Source organism: Triturus cristatus, chromosome 1_2 (genome assembly GCF_964204655.1).
Source record: "Triturus cristatus chromosome 1_2, aTriCri1.1, whole genome shotgun sequence".
Classification (NCBI taxonomy): Eukaryota; Metazoa; Chordata; class Amphibia; order Caudata; family Salamandridae; genus Triturus; species Triturus cristatus.
This window is the reverse complement of record NC_140580.1, coordinates 1,141,902,059-1,141,929,843: the sequence shown is the minus strand read 5'-3', so window position 1 is coordinate 1,141,929,843 and position 27,785 is coordinate 1,141,902,059. Positions and strand designations below refer to the sequence as shown.

Sequence of the window (27,785 nt, the reverse complement as noted above, 5' to 3'; positions counted from 1 at the left end):
GTCACTGACCATGTCATGAATGATGTAATATGTGACGTCATCAGCAGTGCATTGCGGGTGTGCGAGTTATAGCTAGGTGACCTAACTATAACAGTGACATTTCTATGGTTTTGTAGGAGTGAAATGTCCAACTAACTATAACGTCCCTGAAACCTATGGTTTTTTCAGCGAAAACAAATAATAAAAAAATATATATGTATAGATATATATATATCAACCACCAACTCCAATCTTCCACAAAAGAAAGGACACCGACACCAGCGACCATTACTGGATTCACAGATTTAATAATATCACTCCATTGCTACGCGTTTCGGCATCACCTGCCTTAATCATGCAATGAGGAACGAATTCAGAATGTGGGTTAAAATACATAAAAGTTGAATACAAAAAAAAGGTCACATGGTGATTCTACACCAATCACTGGCTGTTAAACAGTAAGGAAAGACTTGTTATTCACATGTGGATTATCTAGATACAACCTTTTCGTTTTCATTTTTTGCCTGACACAGAAAAACTTTATTTAAACAGAAAATGTCCTACACCACCTATTACTTCATAATGTTGTGTGTTCTTTCTCTGGGCTATTTGAATACTATCAGAACAAAAATGTTAACATTCTTGGATAAATATGCACGTGAAATAAGGACATCATTTTAAAAGAAGAAAACTACATTTGAGGTTTCTTTTCTAAAATTTCCAACAGATGTTTTTGTAAACATTATTTTACAAATAAAGTGAGACAGTGCCTTAACCTCATTTAGAATAAAGTGCAAGTGCAAAAAAGTGCAAAAACCATTTCACGTATTGCATAATAATAAAAAATCGATAGATTCTTAATCACGGGTTTTGAACAAGTGCCCTAAATTATTTTTTAGCCTAGAACGTAACTGTGTCATATACCTTTAAATCCACAACAATTTGATTCATAAATTCTCCTTCGCCAGTGAAAAATATTTACACAGTGTAATCATATATTCATCAATTGCCAATCAGTTACTTTATAAATTGATGGGATATCAAAGAGTAACCACTAATTTGTTCCATTCCTGTTATCATCTGCATAGCATTTTCAATTGGAATTCTTGATAGAAAAATATGTTGACGTCTGTCTATTAGTTGCTTCACTTTCAGACTGTTCTTCAATGTTACAATTTCTTTCTTAATTTTTTCTTATTATGAATAATATCTAGAAAGTAAACCAATTTGAAGAATTAGAATGAAGGAAAGCAACACGATAAGTATCTATTAGATATAGACAAGATCTATTACTTTTGCATAATACAGATGTTAGAACTTTCCAAGCTCAGTTTGAGTTCATATTCCATTTTTAATCATATAAGGCTGCCACGTAAGTTTCTGAACTAAATAGTCTATTATGTACAAAAAGTGCAAGTGCTTCTATATACAAAATCTATTTTCTGTAAAATTGATCCTTCATGGCTAAAATAACTGGCCGGTAATTTATTATAGAATATCAAAGCCCTCAGAAAAAAGGTTATTGGTCCTCAACTATATTGGCAATAATTGTGTACAATGAGTAATGACCTTAAAAGATATTATTTGTACACCAAATACAATTTAAAAACAAACAATATACGGATCTGGTTAAGAGAAGATGGATTATAAATGGACATACAGATCTTCCTCTGAGTTTAAACCATTTGGCATTTTTGTGTTAAACAGCATAATATATTTTGATTCCAATTGTCTCAATACACGCTCCCTATTTCCTCCCCTCCGGGATTTTGGGGCCTGGTCTATGGCAAAATAACACAATTCATTCGCATTACCACTGTGAATCTCATGCATATGTCGGGCAACTGCATAATTCGGATCCTTATTATTGATGGCCCTCAAATGCTGCAAGATACGAACATGCACCATATGAATTGTGCTGCCAACATACAGCTTAGGACACGTACACTTTAGAATGTAAACCACAAATTCACTTCTGCAGTTAAGCGAGTGCCTAATCTTCCATGGATTTTTTATCAATGTTGACATGACCTGTGTTTCGTTTTTCCCAAATTTGCAGGCTTTATATTTAAAACATCGATGAAAGCCTGGACTGGGCTTTAGCCAAGTATGTTTACATTTTAATTCTGGGCTAGTTACCACCAGTTCGTCTCTCATCGATTTAGCCTTTCTGAATGTTACTAGTGGTCTATTGGGAATAAGGTCATTCAAAATTGGGTCTCCTTTAAGTAAATGCCAATGCCTGGTAAGGCTGTGTCTAACATCTGTTTGATATGCTGAAAAGCCAGTTATTAACCTTGTTGCATCACCCCTTTCTCTTTTGATTTTAACAGTTTGTTCACTGGGTGTAGAGAGGAGTTCATTCCTTTGCAAGACTTCAACTTTTTTTAAAACCTGATTTAAGGTAGTGGTCTCAAAGCCCCTTTGTAAGAATCTCAAATTGAGTTCAGTTTGTGCTTTCAATAATTCAGTACTCTCACTGCAGTTCCTTTTGATTCTTATGTGTTCTCCATAGGGGATGCTCTTTTTTAAACACTGGGGGTGGAAACTCCCTGCATGAAGAATCGAGTTTCCTGCAGTGGTTTTCCTATAAGTTCTCGTGTGGATGCTTCCATTTGTAACGTACACTTCCAAGTCTAAAAAAGTTACTGATGATCTGCTAATGGTTTCTGTAAATTTAAGGTTCAGATCATTGCTGTTAATACAATCAAAGAACTCTTTTACTTCGGCAGTGGTCCCATCCCACACCAAAAACAGATCATCAATAAACCGGACCCAGAAGATGATGTTATTCTCCCAGGTCGTTTTATACTGGACTTTGAGCACCTGCTCCTCCCACCAGCCCATATGCAAATTTGCATAGCTGGGGGCGAAGCAGGTGCCCATCGCCGTGCCCTGTTGTTGTTTGTACATGTCGGCACCAAAAAGAAAAAAATTATTAGTAAGACACAATCTGCACATCTCTAAAAGCATCATAGAATGTTGATAGAATTGTATTGGTCTGGCTTTCAAAAAATGCCCTGTGGCTTTCAGACCATCTGCGTGAGCGATACTCGTGTAGAGACTCACCACATCCATTGTTACCAGGATGTAAGTTTCCTTCCACTCAATTTCTGCAATCTTCCTCAAAAAATGTCCCGTGTCCTGAATATACGCAGGAAGTGATTTGACACATGGTTGCAGAAACGAATCTAAATATTTTGAAGTCGATTCAAATAAACTACCAATTGCGGAAATTATCGGTCTCCCAGGCGGGGTTTCTTGATTTTTGTGGACCTTGGGGATTAGATATAATACGGCAGTGACTGGATTATCGACCTTCAAAAATAAAAATTCTTTTTGAGATAAAAGGCCCATTCCACGCCATCTGGAGAGGTCCTTATGATATTTTACTTTCACCTCATCCAGATTACTGGCAGGAACCTTGAGGTAGCTGCTAGTATCTCTTAATTGTGATTTTGCCTCTTTATTGTATGCCTCTAATGACCAGAGTACTAAATTCCCACCCTTGTCAGCCTGACGAATTACCACATCAGATCTCTCTTTGATTTTAATCATAATCGTGCGATACTTCCTTTCAAAATTGCTGCAATTTTTGGGGAAATTGGTACTAGATTTCAAGGAAATATCCTTGAAATCTTTAATCACATGGTCAGAAAAGAGATCAATAGCATCTCTTGGGGTATTGGGAATAAATGTTGACTTGGGCCTAAAATCAGTCTCTGCTGTATCAAACAAATTTAAACCCGTTAATTCCCCCAACATGAAACCATCATTTAAATCATTGCACGCTCCTGCCTCTTCGTTATGTAATTGATGTAAAGTACATAAAGTTTCTAGATCTCTGATTTGAAGATTATCAGACTCGTCAATATTAGATAATTGTGATGACATTTTCTTATGCGCAAAGAATTATTTTAATTTTAATTTTCTGATAAATCTAAAAAGATCTATCCTACTTTCAGTGTAGTTAAAATTAGTTCTTATACAGAATGTAAGACCTAATGCAAGAATCCTGGTTTCTTCTCCTGTTAAAGTCAAATTGGTTAAATTGATGACTGTTAGAGGTTCCATACCTATTTGCGTTGAAAGGAATCTTTCTTCCGTGTTCCCGACCTCAGTTCCATTGCCATGGCGCCTGTTTTTCCGTTTCCTGGCTGGTCTTTGTTTCTCAATCTCTATATATATAAAAAAAGATATATATATATATTCACAGAAAAAACCATAGGTTTCAGGGGTGTTATAGTTAGCTGGACATTTCACTCGTACAAAACCATAGAAATTCCCCCGTTATAGTTAGTTCAGCTAACTATAACTCGCGCCCCCGCAATGCACTGCTGATGACGTCACATATTACATCACTCATGACATGGTCAGTGACATCACTGATGACATCAATGATGACATCTCAAATCCAAAAAAGGTTTCTTGTGCCTCGGTTCTACCGAGGCACAAGATGGCTGCCAACACTTCCTGGTTTGGAGTGTTGACAGCCAATTAGCATACAGCTCATGCTCGGCAGGGTGTGCAGATCCACCGCGCCTATAGATATATATGTGATTTTACTTTTGATTTTCTCAAGAACTACTGAACGGATTTACACCATTTAAGCAAAAGGCATGAGTGTTAACCAAGTTCTACCTTTCTGCCAAATTTGGTGTAATTCCGTTCAGCAGTTCGGGCTGTAGCTGCGTCTAAAGGTCCTATGAAAAATTGCATGGGAAAAACACGTTTTGGGACCCCCCTTTTTTCTCAGCCCCCGCTACACGAATCATCCCAAGACTTTCAGGATAGGAGTGGACCGGAGCTGGCCAAAAGTTTTGAAAATTTCGCGAAGATTCGTCAACCGGCGCCAACGTTTTTCCAAATAGAATGTTGCGGATTTCCTATGGATAATAGGTCCTAACTATAACTACCTACTCGCAACCGCCAGTAGGTAATATATATATATATTGGGCTTCAAATGTGAACACCAATCTAGTTGACACATTAGAAATTTCATTTGGTTTAACATTTGTTAACCGGCTCTGATATACCTAAGTGCTAAATTATCTTTGTATGTACATTGTGGAACGTCTACACACTGGTGTATTATTCCACCATCCTACATGGATTCAAACTGACCCGGCATATCAAATAGTGCTAAAATGCATTGGTGTTTCTCTATATAGAATGTATGCAAAGTGTATCTCATTTAACTATTGTATATATAATTTTTGATACATTGTTTAGACATACCTGATATTTCTTTTATGTCTATGATGAGAGTTGCTGTGACAACCATGGTGGTTTGTGCCCTGCATTTGTAAATATAAGTAAACACTATAGAGGGACCAGATGCAGTGAACAAGGCGGTTTTACCCGTCGAAACGCGTCTGGGCGTCCTTTCGAAATAAACATTTATTTGATGCATCGTCCCACGGTGTCAGCGCCTGTCTTTATATGCCAGAAATTCAGGATTGGTATAATATAAAGAGACTTTCCCGGAGTCTCTACGCTGACCCTCCTCGTTCTGGTGCTCCTCGCTGCCGGAATCTGTTTGGATTTATCTTTTGCACAAGGAAAACGAAGAGCCCCCCGCAGCTGACCTCCCAGGACCGAAGCGCGAATCAGGCCAGCTAACAGTGAGTATCCTGTCTCTCGAGAACGCCGGAGGGCGATCTGAGTCCCAGGTAAGCTCTCTTGTGTGTTGTGCTTGATAGCGTATTCTTGAGTCCAGTAAGGTGGCTGATGGGAGAGGTAGTCCCGTAATTGTTGATATACGGGCAGTGGGAATCAAAGAAGATTATTATTTCCTAAGGATGGCCGAGGATTGGATTAAGGAGCGAGAGGCCGCAGCAGTAGACATTTTCAGCGACACAGCTAATGCAACTGTTCAGCCAAATAAAAGCGGAATACCGACAGCACCGACAGGCAGTGATCTAAAAAAACTCACAGTAGAACTTGAGAGATTACGTAAGCATGAAGTTTCCAAATGGTGGGATTGCACATCTCTGAAAAGATATCTCAACGTAGGCCGTATCCCTAGGGGGCTGAGGATTTTAGTAGCACCTACTTACGAGAATCCAGACCCTGCGATGTTACAGGAATGGGCAGACAACAATGCGCAATCCTCCAGGAACATGTTACAGATCTTAATTAAGTACGCCACTACTGACAGAGAAAAAATAATGGTCAGAATTGAAGAAATTTACGATGAACTTAAGAAATTGGACCAAGAAGAAGTAAACAAAAGTCTTGAGGAAATCAAAACCAGAGTGATGAAACATGAACAAATCATTAAGGAACGTAAAGCCGTGAAATTCCAACGAGACAGAAATGACTATTTACAAGGAAGGATCTATACCTTTTCAAGGAAATTTGATAATATCCGCCGACAACAAATGTCATCAGCAGGCACCAGTACAACAAGTACAACAAGACCAGTGGTACCCAGCGAATCTGAATTAAGTTCGGAGATTGAATCCGACACTGAAGCCATGAGCAGTACTACTCAGATATGCAATGCACCTACACCTGTAGAAGAATTTGGTTTTTTACGCATGGAGCGCATGATGAGTTTACGACCAAGACCAATGTTCAAAGCACAAAGTCAAAAAGGAGACGAAGGAAAGACAGGAGATGGGGCAAACACAATACAAAGAACAGGCAAACCAGTATACAGAAGGAACAAGACGCAGATAGACATGGACATGGATAGTCAAAAAAATAACACAGTTATAAACCTTACGAACATGGCGTTGACTAAAGAAGAAGAGAGAATCCTTTCCCTTGGCTTATCGTTCTGTACCAACACAAATTTTGACTACACACAAACTAGGGTAGATCTATACAATTTTACCCGTGCACTAAAACTACGCAAACATTTTTTCAACAGCCCAAGTACCAATACTGAAGCCAACAAGGAGATATCAATCACTCCACGATTGGAAGGACTTAATGTGGCTGATATGACTATTCTAAAATACATCACAGAACTGGCATATGAACAATACTCCTGCCCTATCACCACAATAGAGGCAGCAACCAGATCTGACTTAAATATCTTGGAGTCAATCCCAACACCCTTCAAACCCAAGTCTGTATTTACACCACTCATGCCTAAGGATGGCATTGATATCTTTGCAGAAAGGGTAATCAAAGATCTTAAGGATTTGGCCATTAAGAGCAGTAATGATTTTACCAAAACTAAACATAACGTCAGAATTGAATATGCTAATGTTATGAAGAAAATCAAGGACAGAACTGACATTGTAGTGCGTTGTTCTGATAAAGGGGGAAACATAGTCCTTTGGCCCATTGAAATGTATAATACGGAGGCATTAAATCAATTACAAGATAGAGAGTGTTACAATCATATCAGCGCTACAAGTATCATTAGCGTGAAAGAAAAATATCACAAGAATCTATATGAATGGAGATGTGGTGGTCTTATCTCGAAAGCTGAATTCGATTTTCTGAAAAATGATTACCCCATCATGCCTCAACTATACCTTCTCCCGAAGATACACAAAAATGCCCAGACTCCTCCTGGTAGGCCAATTATATTGGCAATCGGCAGCCTATTCGAAAACACTAGCAGATTAATCGATTTATTTTTACAACCATTTGTTAAGGAACTTCCAGCCTACATCAGAGACACTGGCGACTTTTTGGCGAAAATGTATGATTTATCATGGCATGATGATTATGTCCTTATGACCCTCGATGTGCAAAGCCTGTACACAAGTATCAGACACAAAGATGGCCTAAATGCACTTAAACACTACTTAGGCACCAGACATATAGGATTACATCAACACACACTCATGCTTTTGCATATGGCGGAGTGGTGTCTGGAGAATAATATTTTCATCTTTGACAGGCTATTGTACAAGCAAATGCAGGGAACTGCCATGGGTACCTGCTTCGCCCCCAGCTATGCTAATTTGCATATGGGCTGGTGGGAGGAGCAGGTACTCATGAAGAAACATGAAAGCTACCTTATGAACCATGTCATTCTGTATAAAAGATATATAGATGACATTTTTATCTTGTGGCAAGGCACTGAACAGAGCGCAATTGACTTTGTGTCTATTATCAAGGACAACTCTCTTAACCTTAATTTTACATGTGCCACCAGTAAAGAGTCCATTGTCTTTTTGGATCTAGAATTGTATATAGAAAATCAAAAAATACAATCAAGAACTTTTAGGAAACCAACGTCAGGCAATGCTATCCTCCATGCCAGCAGTTTCCATCCCCGCAATCTTATAGAAAGCATTCCTTATGCTGAATGTCTAAGGATGAAACGCAATTGTAGCACCCAAGACAGTCTTAACACCTCTATGGACAGTCTTTTTACACGACTAAAAAACAGGGGTTACAAGGCCAAAACATTGAGATTAGCGAAACTGAAATGCGATAATCTTAAAAGGGAAGAACTAATTTTTAAGGTTAATGAACCACAAACACCTAAGACCATAGACAATACACCCAGACTCATTACTGGTTACAACACCTACCACATGAACCTAAGAAAGATCATATATAGACACTGGCCTTTAGTCCGTAGTGATCCTACAATAGGACCAATGTGCGCAAAATTCCCTCAGTTGACATTCAGAAGGGCGAAGAGCATGCGACAAGAATTGGTAACTAACGCACCTGCACTTGCTAAGGGGGGAACCTGGCTTAAAATACAGAGGGGCTTTCAGAAATGCTCCAAATGCAAGGCCTGTAAACATGGTGTGAACACGAGAACCATTCCACTTCCCCTTAGAAAAACCCCTTTTGAAATCCGGGGAAGTTATTCTTGCAAAACGGATTTCGCAGTATATGTCCTTCGCTGTACCTGCACTAAGATGTATGTAGGCAGCACGATACATCCTGTACATGTCCGGATACTGCAACATCTAAGGGCCATCACCAACGATGACCAGACATACCCGGTAGCGGGACATATTAATTTACATCATGAGGGCAGAATAGACGAAATTTCCTATTTTGTAATTGACAGCATTGTTAAAAACGTAAGGGGAGGGAACAGACAACTGAATCTGAGGAGACTCGAATCCAGATATATCATCCTTCTGGATAGCAAGATCCCTAATGGGATGAATGCTGACGAAGCGTTAAATGTACATCTCTGAAAAATCTTGCATTTGTCTACTAGCTGTGTGCTTATCTCACTCCTGAATTCCGATCCGAAAACATGTGGATCTTTCTCCTTTATTATGACATTCTTTATTCTTATTTTTTGGGCACACACCCCTTCAAGTCTTTCTTTCTTTATGACAAGCCGTAGTATCTCATGAATACCTTGCTTATCTGCCCACTTGGGCTTCAAATGTGAACGTCAATCTAGTTGACACATTAGAAATTTCATTTGGTTTAACAATTGTTAACCGGCTCTGATATACCTAAGTGCTAAATTATCTTTGTATGTACATTGTGGAACGTCTACACACTGGTGTATTATTCCACCATCCTACATGGATTCAAACTGACACGGTATATCCAATAGTGCTAAAATGCATTGGTGTTTCTCTATATAGAATGTATGCAAAGTGTATCTCATTTAACTATTGTATATATAATTTTTGATACATTGTTTAGACATACCTGATATTTCTTTTATGTCTATGATGAGAGTTGCTGTGACAACCATGGTGGTTTGTGCCCTGCATTTGTAAATATAAGTAAACACTATAGAGGGACCAGATGTAGTGAACAAGGCGGTTTTACCCGTCGAAACGCGTCTGGGCGTCCTTTCGAAATAAACATTTCTTTGATGCATCGTCCCACGGTGTCAGCGCCTGTCTTTATATGCCAGAAATTCAGGATTGGTATAATATATATATATATATATATAATCCGTCAAGTTACTGCTCAAGCTTTCAAGGACGAATTGGATTACACAATGACATAAACAATATTGATGAATGTTAAGCAGTGCATTGCAGGGGCATAAGTTATAGTTAGCTGTGGTAACTAAAACTGTTGAATTTCAATGGTTTTGTATGAGTGAAATGTGAGTGTAACTATAACGTCCCTGTAACCTTTGTTTTTTCAGTGAATTTCGAAAGTTTTTTAAATTCTATTTTCTAACTATAACATCCTTGTAACCTAGAGGGCCAGATGTATGAAAGCATTTTGCCTTCGCAAATGGTGCAAATCACAAAATGTGTCCATTTGAGAATTCAAAATGGCCTTTCCTTATGTATGTATGAAAGGCTTTTGAATATACAATTATCGCAGTTTTTTGCAATTACCTAAATTGCGAATGCAAATAGGGAAGCACAATTTGCGCATCCCTAATGCACATGTAAGAAGCCTTTCCTAAATGCGAACTGTGCATTTAGGAAACGCTAATTACCATCAACTTCAAGTTGATGGTAACCATGTGCGAATTTGAAAAAATGCATTTTTCAAAGTACCATGTTGCGCACAGAGAACCCCTAGGGCATGTGTGCGCCTTACATGTGCACAATTTGAATTTTGGAGGGCTTTGGGGGGGGGGGGGGGGAAGGGTCTCTGGGCACCCTTGACATTGCATTCACCAATTTGCGATTACCAATTAGGTAATCACAAATCAGCTAATGCAAAACTATTTGCACCTATGGGCCATTTGGCCCATTGGAACGAATGGCGTCATATTACCTAATAGCGATTCGCTATTACGGAATCGCATAATATTTTGCCATGCCTACATACATAGCATTTTGTGATTACATAGCGATTCGGTAAACATCGCTATTTGAGAATTGCAAAATGCTTTTTACATACACCTGGTCCTTGTTTTTTTCTGTACATTTCTAAGGTTTTTACATTCTATTTCCTAAATATAATGTCCCTCTAACCTTTGCATTCTTTTAGCTGATTTCCAAGGTATTTTACATTCTATTTCCTTACTATAACATCCCTGTAGCCTTTGGTATATAAAGTGAATTTCAACTTTTTTTAAATTTTATTTCCTAACTGTAACTTGTTGAGGTTTGAATTTGGTGAAATGAGCATTGTGCCAGAATGAATCCTGCCCAGTGTATTTATCCAAGAAGACACCACCGTTTTGTGCAACACCTCCACCCAACTAGAGTACTTTCTACTTGCTAATTAGTAAGTGCTCTCTCGTTGGGTAAATGTATAGTGCTTTGTCAATGTGATTGTTCCTGAGGCATCTTCACTAGAACTTTATAAGGTGGACTGCAGAAAAAACATACTTGGATGATTTCTACTTTACAAAACTGACTGCTTTATTTTTTAAAGGGTGGGCACCTCGGGAGGAAGCAGGAGCCAGCCCTGGGGGGTAGGGGTCACTAGGGCTGTCCATGGCTCCATGAGTGGGGCTGCGCTGCCCCCTCTGTGGTAGTATTTAGCACCAGGAAGGTGGTGTTCCCAGGGGGCAGAGGTCCAAGACGGACCTCCTACATTAATTTATTTCAGACAGAGGAGGTGGTGGTCCCTGAGACTGCGGGGGGCCATGCAGCCCCCCTTAAATTCAATGAATTGCTCCGGGGTGGTGGTGGTTCCAAGGACTGCAGGGATGTGGGGGCCCCAGCATTAATTTTATGTTTTGCCCCAGGAAGGTGGCAGTCTCTGGGGTGCGGGCAGGCCCAGCGGGCCCATCTGCATATATATTTTAATAGTGGACCCGTATGGTGCTGGCCCCCGGGTTGCGTGCGGCCTTGCATTCCCCCACATTAAATTAAACATTTGCCTCAGGGAGGTGGAGGACCCCGGGGTGTGGGGAGTGCCGCGCTGACACCCCTGCATGTTCATATTTCCTAATGCCTTTAAGACACGGCTACAGCCCGAACTGCTGAACGTAATTACACCAAATTGGCAAAAAGGTAGCTCTTAGTTCAGAAAGCGACCTTTTTTAACAAGCATTTGCAATGCAATAGGTCTCGCATTTACTAGAGTTTGAGCTATTGGCATTGTAAACAATGTGCTTTGTCCTGTCACTCGGCCTCCTCCAATAGCGAATACTGAAAGAGGAGAGGCCTGAGAAAATATAAAGGCCATGTTGTAACGTGTGCCTACCGGTCCGAGGTAATAAATGCCCCCTCACACAAGAGGATAAATGAACAAGTCATAAATTACATTAAAAACGAACATGAGAAAAGTAGAAAATGCTAAATATCAATGTTTAAATAATATTTAGTTAAAAAAAACGGCACTTTTGGGAATACTTCGTAAGATGTTTTTCAATACAAACAAATACCAAGAGAGATGCCAGCCCTGCTCCCAAGGTATGATCCGCAGCAGCACCCTCTGCGAGGGGGTGTGGAGAGCTGATAATACCTCTAATAGTGAAGGTACAATGCAGAGATCGCAGCACAGCTTTAGCAGTGGGATAGCAGCCTTGATAACATCGGAGCAGCCCCTGCGCCCGGCCTCAAAACAGTAAAGTCAACTCACAAATGCAGATTTACGTGCATCCCGCGAGTGATGTGCGCAGCTGTGAAAAAAACAAACCTCAGAGAGCTGGTGGAGCAGGCAAGCACAGCACCGGGAGACGCAATATAAATAAAACAACAGCTAGTATCAAATTATACAAAAGCCCAACGTAACTGATTGGTCCAAAAAGTAAAACTTCATGTGTACTGCGAGGGGGCGTGGAGAGCTGATAATACCTCTAAATATGAAGGTACAATGCAGAGATCGCAGCACAGCTTTAGCAGTGGGATAGCAGCCTTGATAACATCGGAGCAGCCCCTGCGCCCGGCCTCAAAACAGTAAAGTCAACTCAAGAATGCAGATTTACGTGCATCCCGCGAGTGATGTGCGCTGCTGTGAAAAAAACAAACCGCAACCTCCGAGAGCTGGTGGAGCAGGCAAGCACAGCACCAGGAGACGCAATATAAATAAAACAACAGCTAGTATCAAATTATACAAAAGCCCAACGTAACTGATTGGTCCAAAAAGTCAAACGTGTACTGCGAGGGGGCGTGGAGAGCTGATAATACCTCTAACAAGCAGGAAGTGAGATAAGGGAGGGAGTGGCAAATGGTGAGCATTTCGCGGCGGCTTTGATGTTCTCAGTGGCCACGCGGCTCACTGAGAACATCAAAGCCGCCGCGAAATGAGAACAACTCGAAACTGGAGAGCATGCTTGTGCAGGAGTGTGAGTCGCGCCTGGCAGTTTGAGGTGATTGCCCTGCAAACCGCAGGAAACGTCTTTGAGGAAGGGAAGGTGGGGCAAGGGAAAGAAGCTGACTGTTTTCTGCCGGTCTCCCCAAGCGCTGAAGGAAGAAGTTAACTTTACTACGCTTACATCTGCAATTTTGATAAAGTTATTCCTTTTCAGAGGTCGAACGGCAAGAAGTTATATTTAGTACGTTTAACCCAGCCACACCCAAGTTAAAAGCAGTAAAGTATCCTAAAGTACTATCCTGACAGCAGCATTTCGCCTCTCCAGTCCCATGCCCCCACCACGACCCGATCGCCCCGGGTTTTCCCTGTGGAACAGCTTAGCCTCGCACCATTGGCCTCTGATGAGACAATTGGGAGTGATTGAAATCACTGCCTGGCCATATTCCTGGCAGGAAGTGCAGAATGCTGCGCGCGCGATGGGTTAAAGCACGAATGGCCTGCCTGGGAAACTTCTGGTGGATGGGGGAAAGGGCATCTTGGTATGGCTTTACTTATAAACCGCGTCTGGTGTACTGCACGAGACGCTCCGACTCAAAGTAGACAGTGTACAGAGTTAAAGTACACACAAAGACATTTATTGCTGCTCTGAAAGACGGTTTTATATACGTTTGTTTGTGGTCCTAAAACCCGTTTAGATTGTGAGCGCTAGCGTGGGATCCACATACTGCAATAGGTGAAACCAGTGGTGCGCGGAGCCGACGCAGGAATCAAAAGCCATGGTGCGCGAGCACCACAGAGGAGGGGGGGGAGGGAGCGCGGCAGCGAGGCGAACTCACGCTGCTGCGCGTGCTGGCCACCATCGATCGCGATCACATCAAAGCGGCCGTGTGCCCCGCGAAAGTGAAAGCAAACGAGTGCTTTCAGGCCTCCAAATGGTGCGCGCGCCCGGCCGACGCACATGCACTGTATTTGGAGGCCTGAAAAGCCACTGTTTGCACTTCCAAAACTCGCTTACTATAAGTCTCGCCAGAGCAGCGCTAAAGCGCTGTCTCAGGCGAGACCTAAAAATGGTGTAAATCCACTCAGTACTTTCTAAGAAATTCAAAAATAAAACAATATCGATATCTGGGCGGTGCCTAACAACACATCTCTTTGTGAGATCTGATTGGCTGTCAGAACTTCATCCTGGAATTGCTAGCTGCCATTTTGGGACCAATATACTTGATAGCACCCCATTAAAATGCATTGTAGTGAATGGCACCCATATACATGATAGCCCCCATTGAAATGCATTGTAGTGAATGGCACCAATATACATGGTAGCAACCCATTGAAATGCATTGTAGTGAATAGAAGATTTGAGGGTCACCAAAAGGAGAACTATAAATGGTGATAACAGACTTTAGTTACATTAGAATTCATTTGTTGATGGTACCATACTCATTTTAGGAATTGTGGTGTGTTCTAAGGTGATTTTACCATGTGAAAAACCTTCTGCTGGGATATCATGAATCATGTTTGAGAGAAAACTATTTTCTCATTATTGTCCCACAGAGGTTTGGAAGGTGTTCCAGAAGCTAAAATGAGAGGATATTTTCTGTAAATTCACATTATCTTTCTCAGTCATGTGAGAATGAAGTCTGACCTTCTCAGTAGAACATGTACATCCAACAAGGGCAGAGACTGTCAGTTGATTCCTTTGTGTTCTACTGCGGCTTCCCAGAGTGTTCTAAAGAACAACTAGAGCGCTAACAGTCTTACTTATGACAAAATAATGGCACAACTGAAGCCATCTTTCTTATGACAAAGTATGGCACACCTGAAGCCATCTTGATTGGAGTAAACTGGTAACACTTAAAATATTTAATTTAAAAACGAACAAAATGATGGTGTTCATTTTGTCATAGAAATTATTGTTAGTGCTGTAGAAAGAATAATTAGGACATGTTTTAAGTGAGATCTCAAATATCTTCCTGTTATATTTCAACAGGAGCAGCCTGTCAGTTGATTTTTTTGTGTTCTACTGCAGCTTCCCAGAGGGTTCTAAAGAACAACTAGAGCGCTAACAGTCTTACTTATGACAAAATAATGGCACAACTGAAGCCATCTTGATTGGAATATACTGGTAACACTTAAAACATTTAACTTAAAAAGGAACAAATTGAGGGGGCTCAATTTGCCATAGAAATTATGGTTAGTGCTGCAGAAAGAAAACTTAGGGCATGTTTTAGTGAGATCTCAAATCCTCTTCCATTTCATTACAAAATTCTGACATGCAGACTGGAACAATCACTTTCAATACCAGCAGCAGACTTCCAGTTAACTCCCTGGTGAGCAGTATATTTACTACAGTGATCTAATGAGCAACTAGAGTGCTAACATTCTGAATTTATGGCAAATGTGTGACACATCTGAATGCCTTCTTGATGGAATCAAAGTAAAAAACTGAAAACATTTCCTACTGAGGAGACTGCAGTAAATGAGGAAATTAGGAAACTTCATAACAAATAAGTCTCCCAAGATGGCCACCAGAGAAAAAAGAGCCCAAATGTAGCACAAATATCACCCAGATGTATCCCACATATAGCGCAATGACAGAAGTGTGTAAAACATTTTTTATTGTTTGTTTTTTTGCAGTGTTATATAGTGTAGATTGGTCAGGTATTGGAGAGTTGCATCTTACTTGGATCCCTTATTGCGTATTTTGCACGAAGTACATGAGATTGAACTTGCGAAGTTCTCTGAACCGGGCTCTGTAACACATGTTTTTACCTACTGGTTTTAATTAATTCTCACTGCATTATATTAAGAAAGATTTACTGTTTTTATGTACACTTTTATGATCTATGTTTCTAAATCAGATCGAATAAAGTTTAATGAATTTAATTGGAGTCTCCCAAGATGGCCATCAGAGAAAAAGGAGCCCAAATGTAGCACAAATATCACCCAAATGTATCCCACATATAGCCCAATGACAGAAGTGTGGAAAACACTTTTTATCCTTTGTTTTTGCAGTTTTCTATAGTGCAGGCTGTTCAGATATTGGAGTGCTTTATATGAGCATTGCTTACATCATACAAGAACATACTCATTTTGGTTTTGGGCATGGGGAGATTAAGTGATTTGACCAGAATCACAGAATGTCGAGCTGAAGCAGAAACTTCAACTTGGTTCTCCAGTTGCAAAGTCTGCAGCTCTGGAAGTTACACCACATTCTCTTCCCTAAGCGTAACATTTAATCAAGTGGTCAACTGGATAAAAAAACATAAAGATAACAAATAATTTAAAAGTGCTTTGTCGCTATTTGAGAACTCAGAAAATATGTCTTCATTTTAGATTTTTATAGCACTAACCATAATTTCTGTGCAAATAGGACCCTCTCATTTCTATAATTTCTAAAGGAAATGCTTTAGGTATTACAGTTTTGATTACATCAAGATGACGTCAGGCGTGCCACACTTTTGTAATAAATATAGAATGTTAGCAATCCAGTTGTCTCTTATCTCTTTCTGCATGTCTCCTGCCTCTTTCTGCACCTATCTTCCCTCATTCTACAGCTCACTCTCTTCTATCGGTACCTTTCTTGCCTCTTTTGCACCTCTCTTGCCTCTTTCTGCACCTCTCTTGCCTCTTTCTGCACATCTCTTGCTTCTTTCCGTACCACTCTTGCCTCTTTCTACACCTCTCTTGCCTCGTTCTGCACCTCTCTTCTTTTCCCCCCTCTCTTGCCTCTTTCTGCACCTCTGTTGCCTCTTTCTGCACCTCTCTTGCCTCTTGCTGCACCTCTCTGTCCTCTTTATGCAGCTCACCCTCTTCTTTCCGCACTCTTTCTGTATCTCTCATGCCTCTTTCTGCACTTCTCTTGGTTCTTTCTGCAGCTCACTCCCTTCTTGCTGTACCTCTCTTGCCTCTTTCTATACCTCTCTTGCCTCTTTATGCACCTCTCTTGCCTCTTTCTGCAGCTCACTCTCTTCTTTCTACACCTCTCCTGCCTCTTTCTGCACCTCTCTTGCCTCTTCCTGAACATTTCTTCCTCTTCCTGCACCTCTCTTGCCTCTTTCTGCACCTCTCTTGCCTCTTTCTGCACCTCTCATGCCTCTTTCTGCACTTCTCTTGCCTCTTCCTGCAGCTCACCCTCTTCTTTCTGCACCTCTCTCGCCTCTTTCTACACCTCTCTTCCATCTTTCTGCAGCTCACTCTCTTTTTTCTGTAACCCTCTTGCCTGTTTCTGCACCTCTCTTGCCTCTTTCTGCACCTCTTTTGCCTCTTTCTGCACATCTCTTGCCTGTTTCTGTACTAGCCTTGTCTCTTTCTACACCTCTCTTGCCTCTTTCTGTGCCTCTCTTGCCTCTTTCTGCATCTCTCTTGCCTCTTTCTTCACCTCTCTTGCCTCTATCTGCACATCTCTTGGCTTTCTACTCCACTCTTGCCTCTTTCTGCATCTCTCTTGCCTCTTTCTACACCTCACTCTCTTTCTGCACCTCTTTTGCTTCTTTCTGCACCTCTAATGATTGTTGCTGTGCTTCTCTCTCTTCTTTCTGCACCTTTCTTCCCTTTTCTGCATTTATCTTGCCTCTTTCTGTACCTTTCTTTCCCTTTCTGCACCTCTGTTGCCTCTTTCTGCACCCCTCTTGCCTCTTGCTACACCTCTCTGTCCTCTTTCTGCAGCTCACCCTCTTCTTTCTGCACCTTTCGTGCCTCTTTCTGCACCCCTCTTGCCTCTTTCTGCACCTCTCTTGCCTCTTTCTGCACCTCTCATGCCTCTTTCTGCACTTCTCTTGGTTCTTTCTGCAGCTCACTCTCTTCTTTCTGTACCTCTCTTGCCTCTTTCTGTACCTCTTGTGCCTCTTTCTGCACCTCTCTTGCCTCTTTCTGTACCTCTCTTGTCTCTTTCTGCACCTCTCTTGCCTCTTTCTGCACCTCTCCTGCCTCTTTCTGCACCTCTCTTGCCTCTTCCTGAACATTTCTTCCTCTTCCTGCACCTCCCTTGCCTATTGATGCACCTCTCTTGACTCTTTTTGCTCTTCTCTTGCCGCTTTCTGTAGCTCACTTGCTTTTTTCTGTGCCTTTCTTCCTCTTTCTGTACCTCTCTTGACTCTTTCTACACCTCTTACCTCTTTCTGCACCTCTCTTGCCTCTTTCTGCACCTCTCTTGCCTTTTTCTGCACTTCTCTTGCCTCTTCCTGCAGCTCACTCTCTTCTTTCTGCACCTCTCTTGCCTCTTTCTACACCCCTCTTCCCTCTTTCTGCAGCTCATTCTCTTTTTTCTGTGCCTCTCTTGCCTTTTTCTGCATCTCTCTTGCCTCTTTCTTCACCTCTCTTGCCTCTATCTGCACATCTCTTGGCTTTCTACTCCACTCTTGCCTCTTTCTGCATATCTCTTGCCTCTTTCTATACCTCACTCTCTTCTTTCTGCACCTCTCTTGCTTCTTTCTGCACCTCTAATGAGTGTTTCTGTGCTTCTCTTGCTTCTTTCTGCACCTTTCTTCCTTTTTCTGCATTTTTCTTGCCTCTTTCCATACCTTTCTTCCTCTTTCTGGACCTCTCTTGTCTCTTTCTGTACCTCTCTTGCCTCTTTCTGCACCTCTCTTGCTTCTTTCTGCACCCCACCCTCTTCTTTCTGCACCTTTCTTGCTTCTTTCTGCACCTCTCGTGCTTGTTTCTGTGCTTCTCTTTCTTCTTTCTGCACCTTTGTCCTTTTTCTGCATTTTTCTTGCCTCATTCTGCACCTTTCTTCCTCTTTCTGGACCTCTCTTGTCTCTTTCTGCACCTCTCTTGTCTCTTTCTGCACCTCCCTTGCCTCTTCTGTACCTCACTTGCCTCTTTCTGTGCCTTTCTTCCTCTTTCTGCACATCACTCTCTTCTTTTTGCAACTCTCTTGTTTCTTTCGGTGCCTCTCACTTTTTTCTGCACTTCTCTTGCTTCTTTCTGTACCTCTCTTGCCTCTTTTATCACTTCTCCTGCTTCTTTCTGCACCTTTCTTCCTCTTTTTGCACCTCTCTTGCTTTTTTCTGCACTTCTCTTGCCTTTTTCTGTACTTGTCTTGCTTCTTTTTTCACTTCTCCTGCTTCTTTCTGCGCCTTTCATTCTCTTCCTGCACATGCCTTACCTATCTAGGTGTAGTTAGAAATCAGCATTTAAAAAAACCTTAGAAATTCACTGAAAAAACCACAGGTTTCAGGGATGTTATAGTTAGCAATTAGCATTTAAAAAACCTTAGAAATTCATTGAAAAAACCATAGGTTTCAGTGACGTTATAGTTAGAAATTAGCATTTAAAAAACCTTTGAAATTCACTGAAAAAACCATAGGTTTCAGGGATGCTATAGTTAGAAATTAGCATTTAAAAAACCTTTGAAATTCACTGAAAAACCCATAGGTTTCAGGGATGTTATAGTTAGAAATTAGCCTTTAAAAAACCATAGCAGTTTACTGAAAAAAACATGGGTTTCAGTTATAGTTAGTTGGACATTTCTCTAGTACAAAACCAGAGAAATTTGAGGGTTATAGTTAGTTGAGCTAACTATAACTCATGCCACCGCAATGCACTGTTGATGACTTCACATATTACATCATTCATGACATGGTCAGTGACATCACTGATGACATCTCAAATGACATCACTGATAACGACATCATCCAGTGACTATGTGTTTCTGTAAAGTTTAAATATGTTTATATATATATATATATATATATATATATATATATATATATATATATATATATATATATATATATATATATATATATTATCTACTGATAGTTTCCATAGGAAATCTCAAAATTCTATTTTGAATAACTTTGGTGCCGGTTGACGAATCTTCGTGAAATTTTCAAAACTAATGGGGCGCTCCGCTCAGCTCCTACCCTGAAAGTCTCGGGGGGATTCGTCAAGCGGGGGCCGAGAAAAAAGGGGGGTCCCAAAACGCGTTTTCTCCATGCATTTTCCCATAGGACCTTTAGTCGAAGGTATAGCCCGAACGGCTGAACAGAATTACTTGAAATTTGGCAGAGAGGTGGTCCTCCGGTCAGGGATGTGCCTTTTGCATATATGGAGTCAATCTGTTCAGTAGTTCCTGAGAAAATGCAGTTAAAAGCACATACATAGCTATAGCCGCGCACTGTGCGCGCACCGTGCGCGCACCATAACGTGCACGAGCGTAATTCTGATTGGTTGTTACATGTCAGTCAACGTTTGAATCGGTCGAAATCAGGAAGTGTCGCCGCCATTTTGTTTGTTTTCAGTGCAAGGGTGGAAAAGGAAGGTGGCGAACGTGTAAAGGGGGCAGGGTAGAGAGTTCCTGACCCCCTAGCCTTTGTCAGGGGGTCCCTGAAGGACCCCGAAGGCAGAAAAAAACATTAACATTTTTTTTTTTTAAATCACGGGGGTGCGCGCACCGTGCGCGCACGGTGAAAACCATAAAAAAAAATAATAATTTAATACGTAGTTTATTGAAAAATAAATATATAAAAAAATAATAATATATACAACTTAGCATTTAAAAAAACGTACAAATTCACTGAAAAAAACATAGGTTTCACACACATTATAGTTAGGAATTAGCATTTAAAAAACCTTGCAAATTCACTTAAAAAACCATAGGTTTCACACATGTTATAGTTAGGTGGATATTTCACTCGTAAAAAAACAATGAAATTCCACCGTTATAGTTAGTTCAGATAACTATAACTCGCGCGACTGCCACTCTATCACAAGGATGATGTCATCAGTGATGTCAAGAGTGATGCCACTGACCATGTCATGAGTGATGTAATATGTGACGTCATGAGCAGAGGATTGCGGGCGCGCGAGTTATAGTTATCTGAACTAACTATAACGGTGGAATTTCATTGGTTTTTTACGAGTGAAATATCCACCTAACTATAACATGTGTGAAACCTATGGTTTTTTAAGTGAATATATATATATATATATATATATATATATCCTCGCTCAGTTTCCACTGTTCCATACGAAGCACTCTCGGGCGGGTGCATATTTATGTAAACCACCGGAAGGAAACGAAGAAGAACGCGACGAGCGCAGGGGGGCAGCAAGAGGCAAGCCAGCTGCATGGAGAGGTCGCAACAAGAAAACGGGCAAACGGCAATAGATGCAACGAATCTCACAGTGGTAAATCTAACTGACAAGTCTCTCACGGATGACGAAAAGAAAGTACTAAGTCTGGGTTTAACTTTCTGTCCTAGTAATCATCTAGAATACACTCAGACTAGAATCGATCTTTTTTGCTTTATACGTAAACTCAAGTTACATAAATATTTCAAAACTAGACCTAACATTAGAGACTCAAAAATCGGATCAAGGATAACAGTCACGGATATACTCACGGGGAAAGATCTACCAGCCATTGAATTATTGGAAAACTTGAGATCAGAAGGGAATGTTAACCCCGAAATGATGACAAGTATGGCAGAGAGAACAAGGAGGGTTGGCATAGAACAGGAAAGAGAAGAGAGCCCTTTCAAACCTACCTCGATGTTCAATCCCCAAATGTCATTTGACGCCATTGATGTTTTCTCTGACACTATGGTTAAAGACCTTTTAAAATTCAGATCGAGTAAAAATTTGCATTGGAAAGGGAGCAACATAACGATTGCAGAACAAGCGGCATTACAAGACTTAATGAAAGACATGTCAACAATAATCAAACCTTCGGATAAAGGTGGGAACGTAGTATTACAGACCAGGGAAAGGTACTGTAAGGAAGCACTACGACAACTCTCGGATGGGAAATACTATGAGAAAACAACAAACGAGGCATACACTCAAAGCATCAGGAGATATGATGAACTAATCCAAAAGTGGTATGCGAAATCCATGTTGGGAACAGAAGAACATATGTTTCTCCGGAGTAACAATCCAATGATACCCACCTTTTACCATATTCCCAAATTGCACAAGGACAATTTAGATCCGCCGGGCAGACCTATAGTGTCCTCTTTGAATAGTTTGACAGAACATTTATCTATGTTCATTAATCATTTTTTGTTCTTTCACGTAATGCAACTTCAATCATACATCAAAGACACTAAGGATTTTTTGAATAAGATAACTACGATGGAGTGGGACTCAGCCTATCTGTTAATGGTATTAGACATAACCAGTCTATACACATGCATAGAGCATGAACACGGCATCAGGGCTGCGAAAACTTACCTAGAAAAGCGTCAACTACGATATGTGGAACATAACGAAATGTTGATAGAGTGTTTGGAGTTCTGTCTGGAGAATAATTTTTTTCTTTTTGAAAATCAACATTACAGACAAAGATCGGGTACGGCGATGGGCACCTGCTTCGCACCCAGCTACACAAATTTATTTGTGGGCTGGTGGGAGGAGCAGGTGCCCAGAACCTCTACCGGACCAAATGGTGGCAAAGTGGTGGAATGGTATCGGTATATTGATGATCTATTTATTGTATGGCAGGGGACAGTGGAATCAGCATATAGCTACATTGATACCCTTAATGACAACAATCTCAATTTGCACTTCTCAGGTACAGTGAGTCCGGTGGCAGCGGACTATCTGGACCTCCGAGTGTTTATTGATGGAGGAAGAATACATACTGCACTATACCGTAAATCCACTGCAGGCAATTCAACCCTATTTGCTACAAGTAACCATCCACCCAAACTTATCCAAAGTATCCCATATGGGGAATTACTTAGACTGAAAAGGAACAGCACTAGGGAGAGTGATTTCGAGGCGGCTGCCTCGGATTGCGTAGCCAGATTTGCTGTGAGAGGGTATAAACCTCAGACTCTTGAGAAAACCTTGCAGAAGGTAAGAAAGATCCCCAGAGAAAAACTTCTGATGGAGAAACCCACACAGGGTGATAGTGTTGGTAAGGGGAAATTCCGGATGGTTACCCCCTACTCCTCTGAGGCAAATCATCTAAAACGTATGCTGAGAAAAAACTGGCATATCCTAAAAACCGACAGTGTCATTGGTGAGGACATTCCAGCCTATCCTCTGGTAACCTTTAAGAAGGCTAGGTCACTAAGAGACATGCTGGTAAAGAGCCACCTAGAAAAAATCCCAGAACGAAGAAGCACTCTAAAAGAAATGAAGGGATTCTTTCCCTGTAACCGATGCAAAGCATGCTCAAACAGCAGAAGAGTTTTGTCATACAATATACCTGATATAGAAAGATCTAGGAACATAACCAAATTCTTAACCTGCAGCACTCCCTTTGCCGTATACTGCCTGGTGTGTCCCTGTGGGTTGCGCTATATAGGCAGTACCATACATCAACTTAAAATCAGGATCCTAGAACATCTGAGAGCCATTGACAAAAAAGATGCTGCATATCCTGTGGCACGTCACTTTGCAGAATGCCATCAAAGTGACAGAAATCAACTACAGTATTTTGGCCTTGATCAGGTTCCTGTGAATATTAGGGGTGGTAACAGAATACGCAGATTAAGGAGACTAGAGTCACGGTATATCATAGATCTAGGGACGAAGTATCCGAAAGGATTGAACAGTGGGGAGGAACTGGTAGTCCATATAGGCCTATAGATGACAATAGCTTCATGTAGAAAAGTGTTGGGCTATACTCGTAATCTGAATATGTATTATTTTCTTCTTGCAACCTGTTGATTTCTGAATACCTGTAATCATGTGATCATAATTTGAAACAAATGTGTCATTTGACATTAGCATAACAAGAGGGGACGTAAGCCGATACACGGCGTGATTTGCATATATATCGAAGTGCCTTGGGGCGGCTGAGAGTAAATTGCTTCTAAAGTATTTACTAATCTATGCCGATACACGGCTTTATGTTGCCGACTTAACGGTATATGTTAAAATTCTATGCTGGTCTAGAAAATCATGTCATATAGAATGAAATATTGAAAGACTCAATGATTTTGTATGTATTTACATTTTAAATGCACCGTTACAAAATGGCACCCATGTTATGAATTGTAAAGTTGGTCCCTTCTTGATTTTCATGCTCCACGATTACGCTTTTAAACATGCCGATTCTGATGTGTAATTGACACCGAAGAAGGCTAACGCCGAAACGCGTCTGTTTTGTTTGCTGTAAGCCGTCAATAAAGAACGACTTCAATGTCCCCCGTGAGTGCGGTAATTTCTTTAACAGGAGAGAAATTGGAGCGATAATATATATATATATATATATATATATATATATATATATATATATATATATATATATATATATATATATATATATATATATATATATATATATATACCAAGGTGTATTGAAGAATGAGTGGTTGTACTAGTGTCTGAATACATGATTTAGTAGGTGTGTGACTGGCTGTATAAGTGAGTAATTAATCGTGTCTTACTGAATGCATGGCTTAGTGACTAAACTGTGTGAATGTCTGTATTAGTCTGTCAGTTGGTGTGTAAGTGGCTGCATGGGTTGGTGAGTAGCTACATGATTGTCTATATGGGTTATTGATTGGTTGTCTGAGTATATGTATGGGTGCCTGAGTGTCTCTGTTTATGGGTGGGGGGTGACTCTGTGCATAGATGTATGAGTAGGTGATTCACTGGGTGTATGGGTTCAAGAGTGCATCTGTGAAAGGCTGTATGGGTGGGTGAGTGTGTGTATGGGTGTGTTGGTGAGTGAATGGATGTCTCATTGGTACATGTGTGAGTAACTACATATGTGAAATGCAGTATATGTGAGTGTTGGAGTATATAATTGACTATATGTGAGAGTGAGTTATTGTGAAAGTAGCTGTATAGATGCGTGTGTGCTTGTGTCAGTGATTGTAGAAGAGAGTAAGTATGTGTTAGTATCTGTATGAATAGGGGAGGTGGTGTGTGTGTATAACTGTATAGGTGAGTAACTGGGAGTGTGATTGATTCTTTACATGACTGACTAGGTGTGTAAGTAACTGTATGGGTGAGTGGTGGTGTGTGAGTGTCTGTATAGGTGTACGAGTGCATATGATAGTGCTGTATTGATGAGTGACTGCATGTATGAGTGACTATATGGGTAAATGAGTGGATGTGTGGATGTGTGTGTAGACCTAGGAATCAGTGAGTGAGTATGTAGTAACTGGTGTTGGTGTGTCTATGGTTTCGAAAAGGGGACTCTGTATTTTAGAGTGGGTATATCAAAGGTTATATTCCGGTGTGAGGAGGTGTATCAGATTATCACGTGGATGATGTCATCAGTGATGTTATCAGTGATGTCATTTGAGATGTCATCAGTGATGTCACAGACCATGTCATGAATGATGTAATATGTGACGTCATCAGCAGTGCATTGCAGGGGCACGAGTTATAGTTAGCTGCACTAACTATAACCGGCGAATTTCTCTGGTTTTGTACTAGTGAAATGTCCAACTAGCTATAACATCCCTGAAAACTATGTTTTTTTTTCGGTGAATATATATATACTTACATATATATATGTATATATATATATCAACCACCAACTCCAATCTTTGACCAAAGAAAGGACGCCGACACCAACGACTTTACTGAATTCACAGGTTTAATGATTGCATTCCTTTGCTACGCGTTTCGGCATCACCTGCCTTAATCATGCAATATATATACATGAGGTAAAGTCGTCCAGCAGACACAATCTCGCTCTGACAAAAAGACGAAGCGAACCCGTTGAATGGTGCAAAGTGATTTATTAGATGCCCGACACCATCACCACCATGAAGCGTTTCAGCCCACATGGGGCCTTGATCACATGACATAAATATAGATATATGTGTGTGTATAAATATATATATATTTACTTGAAAAGCCAAAAGTTACCGGGACGTTATAGTTAGGAAATAGTATTGAAAAAACCTTAGAAATTCACAGAAAAAACAAAGGATACAGGGACGTTATAGTTAGGCTCATATTTCACTTGTGCAAAACCAGTGAAATTCAGCAGTTATAGTTACCTGAGCTAACTATACCTTATGCCCCTGCAATGCACTGATTATGACCTCACAGATTACATAACTCATGACAAGTTCAGTGACATCACTGATAACATCACTGATGTCATCATCCACAGAACCACTCTCACACCCACTCACAACCCCATACAACCTCTTGTCAGCCAACTCACAAACCCAAACAACCACTCACATACCCATTCACAGACCCATGCCAGTACTCACATACTCACTCACTCCTCCATAGAGCCACTCACACTACCCTGCCCCCTTTTGGGTTTTTTAAAACATTTTTTTCTGGGACTCAGCTCAAGTCAGGTCCCAAGATGGTCACCAACACTTCTTGGTTTGACGTGTTGACAGCCAACTGGATTGAGCAATGGGGACTGTCAGATCCTCGGAGGATCTGTGTCCCTATATATACAAATTGGGATTTTCTGTAATATTTCCAAAGCTGCTGAACAGATTTATGCCAATTGACTGAACTTGTCTGCTAAATTTGGTGTAATTCTGTTCAGCAGTTTGGACTGTAGCCGTGTCTAAAGTTCCTATGGAAATTAACATGGGAAACACATGATTATTGACCCCCTGCCCTTTTCCTCGGGCCCTGCTTGACAGATCACCCCAAAACTTTCCATGTGCAACAAGAATCACCAGCACACTTTTTTGAGGAATATATCGTGATGATTCATCAAACGGCGTCAAAGATATAGGCAAGTCAAAAAACGCTTTTCCTATGGAAACATGGTCACACTAACCTTAGTGGTTTCAGTGAATATGTTATCTATCTACCTTTGTTTAAATTTTTTATATATATATATATATACATATATATATATATATATATATATATATATATATATATATATATATATATATATATATATATATATATATATATATAAAAACAAGAGTTGCCACCAAATGACGGAGCCGCTCCCAGCGTGTAAAACCATTTATTCCAAGAATTTCCAACAGCCTGGCTCAGCACACAAATGGAATGCCAGACGCGTTTCGGGCTGAGATCGCCCTTGATCACTGGCGCCGGGACTCGGAAGTACGAGCAGACCACCTGAGCATTTGAAATACCCCGCCCCAGTGGGCGTATGCTCAAGAGTATTCTGGTACATGAAGTCAGCTCAAATTAAACCACAGTGGGCGCATTGAGTCCCGGAAAAATGTTAGTATTACCCCAGTGGGTATGTGCATACAGTCAGACTTTCGATAATAAATCCTCCTTAGAACGGACACGCTGTTTCATGTAGTGCCTCTTGATACTCCGCACTACGAACCCGCATGATGTGCAGTGGGGCTCCGTCGCGGCAGGGCCTGCCGTTAAACACAAAAACAAGAGTTGCCACCAAATGACGGAGCCGCTCCCAGCGTGTAAAACCATTTATTCCAAGAATTTCCAACAGCCTGGCTCAGCACACAAATGGAATGCCAGACGCGTTTCGGGCTGAGATCGCCCTTGATCACTGGCGCCGGGACTCGGAAGTACGAGCAGACCACCTGAGCATTTGAAATACCCCGCCCCAGTGGGCGTATGCTCAAGAGTATTCTGGTACATGAAGTCAGCTCAAATTAAACCACAGTGGGCGCATTGAGTCCCGGAAAAATGTTAGTATTACCCCAGTGGGTATGTGCATACAGTCAGACTTTCGATCATAAATCCTCCTTAGAACGGACACGCTGTTTCATGTAGTGCCTCTTGATACTCCGCACTACGAACCCGCATGATGTGCAGTGGGGCTCCGTCGCGGCAGGGCCTGCCGCTAAACACAAAAACAAGAGTTGCCACCAAATGACGGA

The 27,785-nt window shown here is 40.9% G+C and overlaps 1 long non-coding RNA gene across 1 annotated transcript in view; it reads right to left on the bottom strand.

The window, feature by feature from the left end:
• Positions 1 to 261: 261 nt before the first annotated feature.
• Positions 262 to 27,785, bottom strand: part of LOC146868869 (uncharacterized) — a 136,923-nt gene continuing 109,399 nt past the window's right edge. Inside the window, exons 3-4 of the long non-coding RNA XR_014966444.1 lie at positions 4,056 to 4,157; positions 262 to 1,189 (exon numbers count right to left, since the gene is read on the bottom strand). This is a non-coding gene — a long non-coding RNA (uncharacterized LOC146868869). The remainder of the gene's footprint in view (positions 1,190 to 4,055; positions 4,158 to 27,785) is intronic.